The sequence below is a fragment of the Vanessa cardui genome, chromosome 22 (assembly GCF_905220365.1).
Source record: "Vanessa cardui chromosome 22, ilVanCard2.1, whole genome shotgun sequence".
In the NCBI taxonomy this organism is placed as follows: Eukaryota; Metazoa; Arthropoda; class Insecta; order Lepidoptera; family Nymphalidae; genus Vanessa; species Vanessa cardui.
In genome coordinates, this window is record NC_061144.1 from 11644691 (window position 1) to 11663087 (window position 18397).

An 18397-nucleotide genomic window follows, 5' to 3' on the forward strand; every position below is an offset into this window, starting at 1 on the left:
TTTACTCGCGTCTTAGACACGACCAAATATATCGCTATCAAATTGTCGCCGCCGTCAATCAATAGATATGCGTTTCAGAGGTTCAGTGAGGTCACTTGTCATGGTACATTTGTTCTCAGTTCCGTTGTATAGACTGCATATTAGCATCTCACTTTTTAAATTGTATAATGACATCGGAAGCGTCTGGCTACTAAGACACAAGCTCGGCTTAATTCAGGGGTTTGTACCCATTGAATAAGTAAGCATCTAATTGTAATGTTATTTATTTATATAATGTTGTGTTGTTGTTGTAATGTTAAGTTATGATTTATATAATGTTTATGTACATTAGGTTATGACTCTAATAAAATATGTATATTTGTAATTACTATACAAAAAACAACAACAACAACAACAGCCTGTGAATTTCACGCTGCTGGGCTAAGGCCTTCTCTCTCTTTGAGTAGAAGGTTTGGAACATATTCCACCTCGCTGTTCCAATGCCGATTGGTGGAATCCACATGTGGCAGAATTTCTATGAATTAGACACATACCATTTCCTGATGGGTTTTCCGTCGTGTTTCATGTTAACCTTACCTATGTTAACCTATGGTTCCAAAGCAAACAGTAATACTTTATATTGCTTTGTTCCGCTTTCAATGAGTATCACAGGGAAGGAACCAGTGTAATAAGGGCATAAGACTCGATTACATTTTAAATACTGAGACTGAGTTTAATTGCTATTAGAACTAGAGTGCATTTCACAGGATTCCTATTAATTTCACCACGGATCAGATGGCTCTGTTGTTCCCGTCCCCTGTCATTCGTTAGGCATCTTTCTTTAGGCGTGCCACTAATCAAATAAAAATATAATAATCTCGTGATTTATAATTACTTGTAGGAATACTACGACTTATTTTATACAGCAAGAACATTTTTGATGAATAAATAAAATTGTCACTGAAAGAAACATCGAGGTATTTTTTGTTGTTAAATTAACTTACTAAAAAAATGCTGGAGAAAAACTTTCGTATGATAAAAAACAATATGATGTACAATCAGATTAAATCAATGAATAGCAAAATAATACACATTTGTAAAATGATATGTTAAAATAAAAAAAATAAAAAATATGGGACAATATCACATACAGTACTCTGATCCCAATGTAAGTAGCTAAATCACTTGTGTTATGGAAAATCAGAAGTAACGACGGTACCACAAACACCTAAACCCAAGACAACATAGAAAACTAATGACAATCTACATCGACTCGGCCGGGAATCGAACCCGGGACCTCGCAGTGGCGTACCCATGAAAACCGGTGTACACACTACTCGACCACGGAGGTCGTCATAATAAAAATATCTGTATCCAATGACACGAGCTAGCAGTTTCAGCTGAGAGCTAATGAAGTCGTATCGTCGGCCCTGGGTGAGCGGCGTTCCTGAATGCACCCATATTATAATATGACCATTGAGACAAGCGCAAGCCTGTAATGTAACGCTGCTCGGTTAAAAGCTCTGCTTTTTGTGGTTTGAACGCTTCCTATAATAATAATTGTTAATAATTTCTACGACTAACAAAATGTATTGACAACATCAAAACTTATTAAGCAGATACAAACCATACATAACCTTCTTATTTATCTTGAGATACGACAAATCCGCATTCAAATACTAGTCAGAGTATTTCAGATATTAGCAGTGATTATATAATATACATAAATAAATAACAATAGCTCATTTCACCCTAGTTTCTTTGCAAAGTAAAACGCATTAATGAGTTTCCCGTGTTCTCTCCGGAGCACGTAGACAGAGACAAATGAAGAGCTGTCTCTGGGGAGCACGGCGCGGCGCCGGCAGACGGCGGTACGCGGGGATTAATAGAACTTGTTTTTCCGATTATAAGGAAAGGCGGTTGAGGAATTCACACGTAATATAATATCAGAAGTGTACCTCGTTCTTCATATAATATTATCAACAACAAACAACAACAACAGCCTGTAAATTTCCACTGCTGGGCTAAAGGCCTCCTCTCCCTTTGAGGAGAAGGTTTGGAACATATTCCACCACGCTGTTCCAATGCGGGTTAGTGGAATACACATGTGGCAGAAATTCTATGAAATTTGCCCCATGCAGATTTCCTCACGTTGTTTTCCTTCACCGCTGAGCACGAGATGAATTATAAAGACAAATTAAGCACATGAATCAGCGGTGCTTGCCTGGGTTAGAACCCGCAATCATTGGTTAAGATGCTCGCGTTCTTACCAGTGGGCCATCTCGACTCATAATTATATTATCAGCATACCTCAATTTGAATACGCTGCCGTGACGTCATATATTAGCAGCTATATAAATAGTTGGCTACCCACTCAAAGGGATTTTTGCTTCTCGGCTTTCGTTACGAATAGACGTCGAATCACTTGATACTCATTTTTGGTTGATTGTTTGGTTAAGTTATAATTCTTGTTTGATTTTAATTTTTTAATAATTTTGTAATTTTTTAAAAAATATAAGGATTTCCTTTTTTAATGATTTACTTAGTTAGTTTCTACTAAAAATATTAAAACAAATTTATTAGGTGTATAAGACACGGCAGATGATGATAGAATAACCTAAAGCTGACTGAAGTCAGCGACTGTCGTGACCAACGTGATCTGCTGTTTGTGTTGTTGTAACGTTTAACAATTAGCGGCAACAGAACTTTAACGACATTCAATATCTCCGCTCAGAATATCACCCTTTTTTTAAAGACATACCATATTTTCTCACACTTTTATTATTTGCATATACCTACTTAAATATATAAATATGGATTAACGTATTGTACAAAATAATGGGACTTTGAAATAGTCTTTAATTGAAGAGAGTCCGTTATCTACCACTCCAAGCATACATGACACGATAAATATTTTTAAGTGACTTCAAAAAAAGGAGTGTTCTCAATTCGACCAGTATATATATATTTTTTTTTTGTTAGAAAGTAGATACTCCCGGAATGGTACCATGGTGAGGATATCAGAGTCTGATGATGTGATCTTGGAGAAATCGAGGGAAACCCTCAAGTTTTATAGGCACATGTACATTTTACATATTTTCTGAAGTTATATTGGCTTTGCTTTGAGTTAGGAAATAGTTCTTTCAACATTAATATATGGATTTATACTCCTTTTTGTAGCTTTTATGAAGAAAAGTACAGGTTCACTAAACATTTCTTTTGTTATGTTATTGTTTGGTATATCATGCTCCACTAGTGGTCCCATATAGGTTTTATCGAAATAGGTCCAGCGCTTTTTGAAAAAATCAACAAATAACCATTTATTACATAAGGACTTTTCATTTTTATTTTGAGAAAATAACACTAAAAAGAGTAAATAAAAATATTTTTTCTAAAAAATAACACCGACTTCAAAGTGATTACTTTAAAGTATTGAAATAATTTGATTTAAACACGTATTATTGAAGTCGAACGATTTTGAGTGAAAAACAAAATGTAGAAATATTTACATACGATCGGCCGATTTCAATAATACGTGTTTAAATCAAATTAAGTATTTTATTACTTTTTAGTAATCACTTTGAAGTCGGTGTTGTTTTTTAGAAAAATATTTTATAGTGTATGTTTTATTAATTATTTAAATTTAACAATATTTTATTTCAATAACCCGCACCGACTTCGCAAGGGTGCAATGCTTATATTAAATATACTTTAAAAAAATTCTTATGTTCTATATTGTGTGTATAGTACACACAATTGTCCATGTATTATTATATACAAAAAACTTCCTCTCGAATCACTCTATCGTCTTGAATCAAATCTATTAAAAAACATCAAAATCCGTTGCTTTATTTTAAGGAACTAATCATACAAAGGGACAGATAGCGGTAAGCGACTTTGTTTTATATGTTATGACTACACAAGTTATGTGATATTCTGTAACTAACAAGCAGCACTCTTCAATTAACCAGCAGTACATCATGGTTCCTTCACCCACTAATTTTTCCATAGGATGGATAAGGACAACAATTGGTTCGAGTCCTCCTGAGAAGATGCGCTTAGCACAGTTTCCGTCCAACCGCTCATCCGTCGGACGAGATAGAGCAGGCGCTCCGCTCCTGGTCACTCCCCACGGCCGCCTCAGTACGAAGACTGAATCTGATCAGATCTGCTCGCAACTATGACAAAAGAAATCTTTTTGAATCGTCGAGATAAAGGGTTGTTTATTTATAAAATATATATATCCAAAGCAAGTGTAAAAAGGGGTCAACGACTAAGTATCGTGTCCGACTAACTTATTTTTCTGACCAATCTGCATCATGAGTATGGGAATTGTAGTTCTGGAAACAAACTGCAGAGCAAAATTTTGTCAAAACAAAATATGTGTCAATTAACAATTACAATTAATTTAGTAGGATTAAAACGACAAAGGAAGTAGTCTGTCAAACAACGAAAATGCAAAAAGGCCAACGACACGCGGTGTTCCCAGGCGGTCACCCATCCAAGTACTGAACGCGCCCGACGTTGCTTAACTTCGGTGATCGGACGAGAACCGGTGTATTCAACGTGGTATGGACGTTGGCATTCTAATGTCTCAATTTATAAAATAAAAATAGATAAATTCCAATTATGACGTTGTGTGCTGTAGCGCCATCTAACGTTGATTGTGCAACAACCATGTAGTTTTCGTGAACGGCGATAAATAGCGTTGTGACAGATTGTACGCGTTGCGTGCCTTGCACGCTAGATGGCGTGCGAGTGTTCTATTGGTAACAGAACTAATTGAGGGCTTATTTTTTATTAGTAAAGTAATTAACAATTCCTAAAACCTATAGATTTACTGACCATAAATTGATGATACCACAACAGGGAACAGAACTATTTATAGGGCGCGTTGACTTTTTTTTATTATAATAAAGTGTGATCAACGTAATAAAACTCGTATTGAAACACCATTTGATAAAATCAAACAAAATAATATTTATACTAACACGTAGCGAGCATTTCTGCTATTTTAGATAGATTGTCGCCAACGTCCATACCACGTTGAATACACCGGTTCTCGTCCGATCACCGAAGTTAAGCAACGTCGGGCGCGTTCAGTACTTGGATGGGTGACCGCCTGGGAACACCGCGTGTCGTTGGCCCTTTTGCTAATTTTTCCATTACCTATTTCCTCTTTTTAATCGACTCTAAAAAAGGAGGTATTAATTAGATTACATTTATTATGTTGGTTGCCACAGAGGTCCGTCTTTATTTAACCGATCTGGATTTTTCCTTAATAATACTTCCGTTGTTCTTATTTCAATTTTATTAATTAAATTGAATGAAACGAAAAATGATTACATTAAACAATAATTGTCAATTATACTATGCATGATCCCCATCATATCGTTCAAAGCATTCTTAACTGCTACCAATGTTGTTAGGAATATTAACAATAATAAGTCAAAGTATTAATATTAATGTTTTTAAAAATACTCATTTAAGCAATATACATAACGGAGCAGCATGTCCGAGCCCATTTTTAAAAAAACATGACGTCAGCATAGCTGGCGTCACGAGTGTCAGGGTTTCAATCTTTATCTATCCTCGGAGGTTTGAAATTAACTTCAGGGAATGTTATTCTCTGATTTATTCCAATATGAGGCGGTCCGATCGCTCCGACGGCTCGACCAAGCCTGTCGATACCGACGGGCGCTTGATTTTTTATAACAAGAAAAGGTGGGTAGACTTATTCACTCAACATATCACCTGTTTACAAAACTAAAATATTTCAGACTAATTTAACATTTCACAATTCACTAAAAATTATTAATTTAACAATGAAACAGTTTTAAATTATTAAAAAAATTCATTTCTGGACACGTGTTTCTCTTAAATTCGTGGTTTCGCGCCGACATACATATTACAATTATATCTTGTTTTACTATTTTGCTTAAGCAATTTAATGATATTATGATAATTGAATTATGTTCTTTTACACTACTATCATTTATTTTCAATGTAATTAAATAACATATTAGCGTGCGTGCGTGTTTTTGAATAGTCAACAATTAAATACTACCACCGTTTCGGAAAGCAGCTTCTAACGAGAAGAAACGGCAAGTAACTCGCATAGTTGCTCTTTTCAAAGAAACAGATTTACAATGCTGTTATTTACAGTAATTAGTGTCCTATGATGGAACCCGAGCCTAACTCCAGGCGTTTAAAGTACTCTTTTAATGAATAATATGATTTATTTATTAATTTAGTCTTATTAATCTTTTTAAATTTTGAGAATGGTAAATTGATTATATTTTCCGGTATCTTATTTTATATGCGTATACCATTGCCCAAAAACGTTCTATTTACCTTATGCAAACGGAAACTGGGGGTTACAAGTTTATTCTTATTTCTTGTATTATTAGTATGTATATCAGCATTGATGGAATATTTTTTTATATTCTTTTGTATAAATATTATATTGTCATAAATATATTGTGAAGCAGCTTTAATACACCATTTTTTTAAAATTTCTCGCGTAATGATGTCCTAGAGCTAATATTGTAAATAGATCTGGGAGCTCTTTCCTGTAGAGTAAAAACAACTTCAATATCTGCTGCATTACCCCATAACAACATTCCATATGACATAAGACTGTGAAAATTACTAAAATAAACTAGTCTAGCAGTACTTATGTCCGTGAGTTTTCTAATTATTTTTATTGCATAAATGGCACTACTTAGTTTCCTTGCTAGATTTGATTTGACATTTTCAAGGAAAACAAAACATATTTAGTCTTTTTGGCATTTAGTACTAAATTATTTATGTCAAACCAACAAAAAACCCGCGACAGAGCACTGCTTACAACGTCATAGTTGTTTATTTTCTGTCAAGTTTAAAAATAAGGGATGTGTCATCTGCAAACAGTACAATATCGCAAGTATTTTTTACGAAATAAGGTAAATCATTTATATATATTAAGAACAAGAGAGGTCCCAAAATTGAACCCTTGGTACACACATTTTCGCCACAGCGCCATTAAATTAAATTGCTTCACATGTGTAATAATTAATTTTAAAAATTAGGTTTCACTGACGCTTACCGGAATAAATTCAGTAAATTCAAACTCGATAGGAAAATAACGAAAACGTCAATTTACATGCGTAAATCTGTCAAAAGCGTTACTCGTACTACAAAAAAGTCCTAAACCGTCCGTTATTTCGCCTTCAAATCCTTATTACGCGTTCCTGTCGCAATACTGTTTCTACAGCTCTATTTTAATCCTCCTTTTTTAGAGTCGATTAAAAAGAGGAAATAGGTAATGGAAAAATTAGCAAAAGGGCCAACGACACGCGGTGTTCCCAGGCGGTCACCCATCCAAGTACTGAACGCGCCCGACGTTGCTTAACTTCGGTGATCGGACGAGAACCGGTGTATTCAACGTGGTATGGACGTTGGCGACAATCTATCTAAAATAGCAGAAATGCTCGCTACGTGTTAGTATAAATATTATTTTGTTTGATTTTATCAAATGGTGTTTCAATACGAGTTTTATTACGTTGATCACACTTTATTATAATAAAAAAAAGTCAACGCGCCCTATAAATAGTTCTGTTCCCTGTTGTGGTATCATCAATTTATGGTCAGTAAATCTATAGGTTTTAGGAATTGTTAATTACTTTACTAATAAAAAATAAGCCCTCAATTAGTTCTGTTACCAATAGAACACTCGCACGCCATCTAGCGTGCAAGGCACGCAACGCGTACAATCTGTCACAACGCTATTTATCGCCGTTCACGAAAACTACATGGTTGTTGCACAATCAACGTTAGATGGCGCTACAGCACACAACGTCATAATTGGAATTTATCTATTTTTATTTTATAAATTGAGACATTAGAATGCCAACGTCCATACCACGTTGAATACACCGGTTCTCGTCCGATCACCGAAGTTAAGCAACGTCGGGCGCGTTCAGTACTTGGATGGGTGACCGCCTGGGAACACCGCGTGTCGTTGGCCTTTTTGCATTTTCGTTGTTTGACAGACTACTTCCTTTGTCGTTTTAATCCTACTAAATTAATTGTAATTGTTAATTGACACATATTTTGTTTTGACAAAATTTTGCTCTGCAGTTTGTTTCCAGAACTACAATTCCCATACTCATGATGCAGATTGGTCAGAAAAATAAGTTAGTCGGAGATAGCATAGTAAATAGTAGGTAAACGACTTATTCGTGGACTGTAGGTAGAGCAGCATATACCTCGAAGTCATGGACACGTATTGATTGTAATAATCTTTGCGTGCGCTTGTATGACCGTTCCCTGGGAGCTGTTATCTGAAAGTATGTAAGAAACGAGAACTCGGAGGGATTTGATAATAATTCTTACCGTATAATCAGTATATATATTTTATTCCTTTCGGTCCTGATATAATGTCCTTGTATACTTAATTTTGAGATTAAAAACATTCAAAAAATTATTCAGAACAATTTTATATGTTTAATTGACATTTCACGTCTGCTAAAAATACATTTTTGCTTTTATTCCGTCTGACTTAATATTGATCTTGAAATAAATTACAGCGCATGACCAATGGACCACGACGTTACAGCTTTAACTGGTGCTCACTTTTTGTCTACATGATTTAACATCTAAATAATTAATCAGCCTAATAATTTACATTACAGTGTACACGAAGTATGTAGGTAGCAGTAGTAGTGACATTACACTTTTCTATCTATTTTTTTTCTATAATGACACAATTTTAATAATATCGGCGAGTTTTGCCATCACAAAGCTCTGCCTCCTAGGATTTAACAATGTTTGGCCTGCCTTTGCACTCCTAAACAATTTATCTGTACTGCCTACAATAGATAATCCGGTCCAGCGATCACATTGTCGTTTTTAATTTTGTTAACATACTCTAAAAATCTACATTAAGAACAAACTTAGACCGTAAAATATAAGTTACACAATAATTATTTGCTGCTAAGTCACTGGTATTGTTATGATATTAATAAATGAGAAAATTATTTTAACGCAATCAAACCTTGATAGCGAAGTAATCATATTAGAAATAATTACAGCTGTCAAATATATCCTCGTTAAGAGTGTGGATGTGTGAGAGAGAGTGGATAATAAAACACACGTACTTGTTGTATGTGATATTCATTGTTCATAAATCAACACTCACACAGGTACTTCTAGTTTCAAATGTACCTAATTTACAATAATAACGTAATAATTACAACAAATTCCGACGTGCTCTGCCCGGCACTCTCTATCGGTGCTCTAATGTTGGCTTAAATATACCGCTAATGTAAATGCGAAAGGTACCGTCCGTCTTACATTGTTAGAACTGCAAACTTGAATGACATACACTACTTCTTTGTGCCATCGATAATATACAAAAATAAAATCCATGCATAAAATAAAAAAAAGCGATCCCAACACTTTTATTCTTGTTGTGCTTCTTGAAATTATTGTTGTGCTGAGTGCCTCGTTTTATGAAGAATATATGTTTAAATATATTTTACGCTACGACTTGAGACGCCGGGCAGAACAGACGGCGGCCGTATTTCGTCGAATGTCGGTTACGTTTTTTTAATTGTAAGCCGCGTTTAAGATCATCCTCACCCCTCAGCCTCCGTGTTCTAGATCATACAGCGATAATCCCACGAGGATGATTACTCTCTAACGATTGTCGAAACTTCACGTTCTATCTTTAATAACCAACAGTGTCAAGGCAGGCAGCCTACGCACCGTCACGATAGCATGTGAAAATGATCTCGTGGCACCTGCCAAAGAGATTGGAGAGGGTATTGGTTTTTTAGTGGGTATTCCGGTGTACCCTTGCGTTCGGCGTGTCTCACAAACCTCCCTACTTCTACGCAGGGAAAACGCGTTACCCCTTTTTTCAGCGCGACCGAAGAAAAGTCAGCTACGGAGGTTGAAGGAAGTACAGATTGGTTGTGGGCAAAAATATTTACTTGTTTGATTTAATGTATTTACATATTTGTTAAAATAAATAATCTTATCTGCTAAGGTTATGAGTGAGACAATAAATTGGCCCAGAGATCAGGATCGAATCTGCAACGAACAACAGCACAACAATAGATTTTCAAACATTGCCGATGGTATGCCAAATGGTACAAGTCTGCGAGTGCCTCACCAGTAGGTCACACGAGATGCTGCTGCAATGACAAGCGCGTCACGCACGCTCCTCATTATGAAACCCCTGTATAACGTCACGTGCCTAAAACGGTTTCAATGGAGAAGTCTTAAACGCAAAAGTGAAAATCCGGTCATCTCATTGAACATGTTACGTAACAATCATTCAGTCCGTGGGCGCCAATCGGGCCCCGAGCTCGCAGTCAAGACCTGACCAGTGTGTCGCCGTATTTGGTGTTTGCTTTCTACTGGTGCGATGATTGTAAACCTAATCAAAATATCTGTGAATGACGACCCGGCTTTCTTCCAACCGGTCGATTTAAGGCGTCAGGTCGAACTTTATCCACAACAATCAAACGCGGTTTCAACCGCGCTAATTACTTATATTACTTACTAATTTGCTCCTGTGTGCGAGTCTGCTCTTATATAGTCTTAATAAATTGTTTACCCAATCTATAACGCTTCAAATCGTATGATAGATCTATAAATTAGCACGTTCAAACCAACTTTATCGTTTTATAATTATAGATCAAAGGATTGCACATCCGTGCTCAATATTGAGTCGGCAGTCACTATTTGTCAGTTGTAATCATTTACTCAGTACATGCAATCGTACTATATGTGTGAGTGGTCCTGTTAAATGCAACGCTTAAAATGAGTGTACGTTCCCTTCTAAGTCAGATATAGTGCAAGAAGTGTTTCGACAAGAGTCCCGCCGGTCCAAAGAGTCGGAATCGAATGTGTAGCTTTCACATTCCTCGGATTCCTGCATACGATTGCCAATATTCCCACACGCAGTGGCGCTCTTCTCTGCTTCCATTACAAAATCGGACGAGATACGCGAGCAGATAACAGTCTGAGATTCACAATTTATTAAATAACAGTTTATATCAATAAAGACTAACGAACCGGCACAGTTGTACACGGGTGCAGTGCTGATAATAAATATAATACAACACTCATACTATTTTCACACTATTTCTCACACTATTTTGTCAAAAGACAAGAGAAACGGCTACGTCCCTTCATTTTAAATCTGTGATATCTTCAAAACTATTCATGTAAATTACGTGCTGTATAAGACCATATCGATCTATATAAAATTAACAATATTTACGGTATTTTATGAAATTAGGATTAATGCTGTATTGGTTAAAATCGTTTTGTAAATAAGTATAGCATATAATAGACCCTGCCTGAGAGTCAATAGTAGTATATATTTAGTATTCCAATAGAATAAAATACACTCAAGCCCACAAATGTCGCTGAAAGCGCCCTCAACGAAATCTTTGGAGCTTATTTCACACTTATGCTCATATGCTGATGGAGAGACATCGCTTGCTTCAGAGGCTCGATGACCGCCTTGAGGACACCTGCGTATTTTGTATGAAATTTAGTAACATTTATATCAACTAGTAGCGCGAGACTTGCGGATAACTATTGTTACTGCTGCGCTCCGTTGAGCTAACACGAGACGTCGGCGATGTATCTGACAACGATCTCTGTGCGTGGTGACGTAACGCCATTCGGCAAAGCCATTCAAGAATGCGCGCAGGTGTGTGGCGCGTACTCGCAGCTTTCATTGCCAGAGGCGGCTCTAGAGTGCGTACACCGACCTAACAATTAGTGAAAATTATCTCGCGTGTTTAAGGTTCCGTAGGGAGTTTGCCACATATTTTATTATTCTTTGTGAACCATCGACTAGAGATATGCACACTCCTATTACATTATACGACAAAAGCAACATAAGACTAAGCTAAAATTAGTTTTAAACTTAATAGAATAAATTGATAGAATTTAAAAGATATTGCTTATAAAACATTTTAAATCAATTTAAATTCAAACTTACATGTCAATGAATTAATGATTTTAACATTGCGATTATTTATTTCTATTAATATGTTGTATAAATTACTATTCATGAAAGAAGATAATCCGTCATTTTAAATTATAAGCGTGTATTGACGAATATAATTGAATTAGTATTATTTGCCAACTGTATTCTTAAACGAGTGTCGATCTTAATAATTAAGACAAAAGAAATGGAAATCGATGTGATAAATATGACTACTTGAATCAAACTTTGATGGCTTGGCTGAGTACATTGTACTCATAAAACTACTTAAATCAGCTCACACCGATCTCCATAGCAGGAAAAAAACCCGAATAGAAATAACGTACAAGAGAGTTTATTCAATTAATGTTATAATTAGTATTTCGTAACCACTCGCAAACATTACGTACTTATTAAGATTTATTTTTTAGAATTATCTAGATGATGTTTGAATTTTTGTCTTAGAGTCAGGCGTTATGTAATCTGGTTAATTGTATTTTGAAGCACTTCACTTCGGGACTTGATTCAAATAAAGATTCAGAATTATAGCAATAATATTCCTAAAGGCGACGTGTGGTGGCGGCTTGATTTGTTTTGTCTTTATATGATGGTTAGGGAGCATCTCAGCCTTTGTCAGAGACCGTTTCATATTTAATTCTACCGCTAAATATAAACAATCTGCTTAATGAGATGAGATCGAGTCGACGAATAGATACGACCGGGACATTCACACTATTTATTAATAGATAATATTTGGCAACCTTCACGGAGAAAGTAAAATCGTTCAGAGTGCTTTCACTGAATACGACAGAATTAGGAGGCAATAACTAATATAATATGTTAATCAGTTACACAAACACGCGCACACGCCGCACACATGCGCAGACGCATTGAGTAATACGTCGCAAAGAAATTTTGGTAAAATCATTTTATGCAACGCATTGCATTTAAATTGTAGAAATTTGACAATAGAAGTGAAATATTATCTTATAAACATTTTTTGTCGAACGTAATTATAATAAAAATGTGAGACATGAGTGAGATATGTCTTCGTGAGAGTTTTATTTAAATTAATTTAATTAAAATTCGGCAGAAACGTGCACATCGACTGGAGACGACATAATATGTCTCTTATTTAATTGACCGCGGAACTGCAAGAGGACGAAACAACAACGCCAAGCATTCCGATTCTAGCTGTGGCATTGGACAAATGGTAACATTTTAGCGGTCATTGTGCAAACTTGTTCAAGGCTATGTTTAAAAAAGATTCGATATACGATAAAATATATTATAAATAAAGTTTTTATACGATATATAAAGTTTTCGCTGCTATTTTCCTGGAATAAAAAAAGCTTAACACTCTCTTGCCCTCGCTGTTGTATTTACTCCGTTCTTTAAAGTCAAAGCAACAATACATAAACATTTATAATATTAATAGGAATTTGAGTAAGTGCGAATGATATTTGAGGCTGCATAACATCAGTCGCGAGTAAAACGTTACTCACACAGAGACACATTCGAGTTACTCGCGTTGCGTAAGGAAGGCGTGACGAAGAAAGCCGGACGCGATGCGTTTACCTACTTCGACAGAGGAGGTTCGCCCGCAGACGCCTGCTGGCTAAACACATCAAATTTTTGACTTATTTTCTATGTTACATAATATCCTGATTTTCAATTTTATGGTTAACCACATTAGGTATTGCTAAATACTAGTTGCTATTCTTAAGATTCCTGAGCCCATTGAGGCAACGAGGCAATTGACGTCGCCTATTGCCACTGTATTTACTGTATATAACAAATCTCTAGCATAATAATAAAACATTATTTTATTCTGCTATTGAAATCTTGTTTCATTAATTTAAAAGATAAGATAATTTTTTTTAAAACTATTCGATAAATCAAATATAATGAAACGTTATTCAAGCGCGGGTATCGTATTAAATTATATTCTAAATTTCGAAAGTGTTACGTTTCTAAACCAAATGAATTCGACAATAAATTTAATTTGACTTTTTTGTTTTGTTAATCACTGTACTCGTAACATAAAGGACTAAACACGATGTTGCGGTGCCGGGTAACTCGATGACTTAAAATTCCATCCTCATACCTCATAACTGGCGTTTTGTAATACTTATTCAAATTTTAAACTAAGATTCGACCTAATAGCTGTGGAGTGAGTGAGTGAGAGTGGGCGAGCGGGACAAATGATATGCTTCTTAAATGAACTGAAAACATTTTATTGTGAACAGAGCCCTCTGAATGCACTATAAGCACCGGTGGCACCTACTGGTCATTTATTTTGACGACCTCCATGGTCGAGTGATGCGTACACCGGTTTTCAAGGGTACGCCACTCTGAGGTCCCGGGTTCGATTCCCGGCCGAGTCGATGTAGATTACCATTAGTTTTCTATGTTGTCTTGGGTCTGGGTGTTTGTGGTACCGTCGTTACTTCTGATTTCCATATCACAAGTGCTTCAGCTACTTACATTGGGATCAGAGTAATATATGTGATGTTGTCTCATATTTTTATTATTATTTTATTCAATCGCCAAACAGCAGATACGTACTTTGAATTGCTGCTCCCGTTTGGTGTTTCTGGGCTTGGAACTGAGCTACCGTAATTATTCTTGTAAATCGAGATAAACAATTTCTTAAGTTAGATTATCCTGGTTGGTAGAATTGGCTTTTTACCACGAGGCATGAGATACTGAAACACTCTTTTTAGAAATGTTATATCTTAAGTATAGAATATTCATTAAGGGAATTTGAAAAAGTAAAGTAAAAAGTAAAATAATAGCCTGTACATTTCCCACTGCTTAGATAAGGCCTCCTCTGCCATTAAGGAGAGAGTTTGGAACATATTCTACCACGCTGTTCCAATGCGGGTTGGTGGAATGCACATGTGGCAGAATTGCGATGAAATTAGACACATGCAGGTTTCCTAATGTGTCGTAAATTCCTAATTCCTAATGTTTTCCTTCACCGCCGTGCACGAGATGAATTATAAACACAAATTAAGCACTGGGTTTGAACCCGCAATCATCGATTATGATGCACGCGTTCTAACCACTGGGCCATCTCAGCTCATAGCAGGGAATTTATGTTTCGTACTAATGCATAGTTACTACAATTTTCAGTTATGGTTACTAGAATTTTCGAATGTTGCGACATTTAACAGGTATTTTATTGGGTCAGTAACCGACCTCGTCAATGCTACTGATAATATACAATAGAAATGTTCTACTTTGTACTGCACTGTGTGTGTCTCGCTGTAGAATAGTGCAATAAATATAGAGTTACGGGATGCTCGTATAATCTTACCTTTTTTTACTCTTAAGGCTACCCGTGAGACCTTCCTAGACGCGCATCCTCTTTGGAAGGAAACGTAAAAAAACAAACATCATAAAAAAGAGATGAGAAGGTTATTAGGGAATATTAAACGTCAGGACAGGGAGACACTCGGCAGTTACAATAAACCTATGATTTTATTTTCTTAACTTGTGAAATACTTGCCGTCCAATGACAATTAAAATACGACGTCCGATATACTTTGATTGATACTCACGGCTCCACGTAAAACTAGTACGTTCATACTATAAATGAACTCTGACTGTTCCTGATAAGCTATTATACGTGGCCTAATCACATCATGAAGTAAAGAGCACACCATGTGCTATATTCCGTCACACACCCTCCAATTGTACATAAATAGTGTTGATGATTTGTAGTAGAATAACTCCTTGGTTGGAGGTGCCCGTCGAGGCCTAAAGTGTATTTAATCCAAATAGCAATCATTTTATCTCTGTGAATGCTTTTGGCAAATATGATTTCGTCAAAGTGCACGTCGTAGTATGTTTTGATTGCGCGTGTAATGTTACAAACGTTTGGCTAATGTTTAAACGACGTCGAGCGTTTCCAGGACGTAGGAATTTTTAAATATCACCAGCGTTTGATAAACACTGAATTTCGTAACATAACTTGATCGACCGTTCGCTTTTTTTTGTTTGTTATTAGAGTTCTATAAAGACACATTCTGAGAAAGTAGAATGTTTGTAAGTTATTAAAAAGCTTACTTCGTTATCAATACTCGTTTTATATAAAGATAAACTCCAGGTGGTGAAAAAAGCTGGCTTACAAACCCTACAAAGCGTGAATGTGTTTTTGTGAGATTAAGTTGTTTTTTTGATCAATTTATTTCGTGCTCGGTGGTGTTGGAAACATCGTAAGGATATCTTAGTCTATCAGTGCCGTTTGTGGGATAATCTCAAACATTTACCCAGAAAGAGCAAGCAAGCGATATATTGTTATAACACTGTTGGGAGTACATTGATTTATATGGTCACATTGAAACTAACCATTTCAAGCGGTCACGTTTCAAAAGTTTTTTTTTAATTTTCATTAGTAATTATATATACTGACATAATTGAAATCCTCAGTATAAAGGATACCAGTACTAAACAAATGTGCGCACCGATGTAGTTCCTCACAATTAAATTTTAGATGGACTGTAAAGAGCATTTTAGTTATTAATTTTGTGAATTGTAATTTTTAGAATCTAAATATACATCTTGTGTGTAATAATAGAAAGCCTAATTATTACGATAGGTAGGGCTTTGTGCAAGCCCGTCTGGGTAGGTACCACCCACTCATCAGTTATTCTACCGCCAAACAACAGTACTCAGTATTGTTGTGTTCCGGTCTGAAGGGTGAGTGAGCCAGTGTAACTACAGGCACAAGGGACATAACATCTTAGTTCCCAAGGTTGGTGGCACATTGACGATGTAAGGAATAGTTAATAATTCTTACAGCGTTAATGTCTATGGGCGATGGTGACTACTTACCATCAGGTGGCCCATATGCTCGTCCGCCAACGTATACCATAAAAAAAAAATTACGAGCACATAATCATTAGAAGCAATCCGATTCGTCATTTCACAAGATGACATGATGTATGTGACATGTAAAGCTACCGGTTTGAAATGTAGAGTCCAGCGAGGAGAACCAAAAACGTAATGTTTACATAAAACGTTACTCTCATAATTTTATCGTTTCAACTAATATATTATCGTTTATATCTAAGAAATAAATAGAAAGTGAATAAATTTTAAAAGTGTTTAATATAGTTAACATATCTTGTAGTTAAATTATCCTAATCAGATACTAATGAATTTTTCGAAATCTGTACGTACGCCGTCGTCGTCAGCGTCGTCGTAACCGCCGCTACCCGTACCACGCTGCCACAGTCCGCACTACCCCAAGTCCGGCCCTGGGGCGACGGTGGCCACTCCGCGCGAGAGCCCAACAGCTTCTTTCAGTTTGAAGTCGACCGCCGTTCCGAAAGCACGCGGCCAAAGAAGTTGTTATTTTTAATTTATAATAAGATTTTGTGATGATGAACCATTTTTGGTTGGAAAATGTGATTCAGTCAAGCATTGACTTTTGATAAAATTTTAATTTTGGATTTTTTTCGAGTGACACGTGAATAGTGGATTAATAGTGTCTCGGCGTTATCGTAGAGGTACGTTCTTTTATTAATTTATTTATTAAATAATTAGATTATACAACGTTACATAAAACGAAATATAAAATATATATTTAGATGTATGTCTTCTGTAAATGTTCATAATCTTACATTATTTTGTTATATTTTTTTCTACTTTATTACACGCATTTTTTTTGGATTTCGTAATAATTTTGTTTTCATAGTGATTATAATTTTACTAATGAAATAATTTATTTTGAGAAAGCGTATTATAGGAAGTTAATTAATTGAAAGTACTCGCATTTTACATACAAAATAGCACATTAAAAATAATGTGCGTTTTATGACGGAAGGTGACATTTAAGTCAGTTTACCACACGTAAAGCGGCTCCTACTCCGCCACTAACTAGAACACGATCTAGGATCGCTTCCACGTAGAGTATTGTAATTTTTACTTCAATTATAATAACTAGGCATTGAGATATTTTCATATATTTTTTGATCATTTAATTCTAAACAGAAGTAATAAATAAAGCTTAACTTAATTGGAAAAAGACACCAAGTAATCGCAAGTAATAAAATAGTTAAATTATCACATGACTGCAATATAAACATACTATATTAAAACTGATAACAACCTGACCCTCGCAATTCTTTTAATCTTTTATCAAAAATATTAGAGAATAAAGTAAGCCCATAGTCGATGGTCACTGTCAAAATCAGTGTTAACGAAAGAGAGATACTATAATATCCGAGTCAGGTAAAAGTTCCAAAAACCCCAAGAGACTCAAAAATGCAATTAATAAATCCGTAATAATCCTGCCAGCCCAGCTGTGAAAACCTCGCTGATGTCATTGATTTTAATTTAAGTTATTTGTTGGCTAGAAAAACTGCAATTTGAATGTATAAGAAACGACTAATACTATCCATATTTATAATGAGA

The 18397-nt window shown here is 35.6% G+C and overlaps 1 protein-coding gene and 4 non-coding genes across 5 annotated transcripts in view; 3 read left to right on the top strand and 2 right to left on the bottom strand.

The window, feature by feature from the left end:
• Positions 1 to 4443: 4443 nt before the first annotated feature.
• On the bottom strand, positions 4444 to 4562 carry LOC124539539. The gene has a single exon (XR_006967085.1). It is a non-coding gene; the product is annotated as a 5S ribosomal RNA (ribosomal RNA).
• A 445-nt stretch (positions 4563 to 5007) lies between these two features.
• LOC124539480 lies at positions 5008 to 5126 on the top strand. Its single transcript, XR_006967028.1, has one exon. It is a non-coding gene; the product is annotated as a 5S ribosomal RNA (ribosomal RNA).
• A 2178-nt stretch (positions 5127 to 7304) lies between these two features.
• Positions 7305 to 7423, bottom strand: LOC124539487. The gene has a single exon (XR_006967035.1). It is a non-coding gene; the product is annotated as a 5S ribosomal RNA (ribosomal RNA).
• Positions 7424 to 7868: 445 nt separating this feature from the next.
• Positions 7869 to 7987, top strand: LOC124539495. Its single transcript, XR_006967042.1, has one exon. It is a non-coding gene; the product is annotated as a 5S ribosomal RNA (ribosomal RNA).
• Positions 7988 to 17274: 9287 nt separating this feature from the next.
• The window catches only part of LOC124539229, a 33394-nt gene continuing 32271 nt past the window's right edge, over positions 17275 to 18397 (top strand). The window contains exon 1 of the mRNA XM_047116526.1: positions 17275 to 17490. The gene's annotated coding sequence lies outside the window, so the exon portion shown is untranslated. The remainder of the gene's footprint in view (positions 17491 to 18397) is intronic.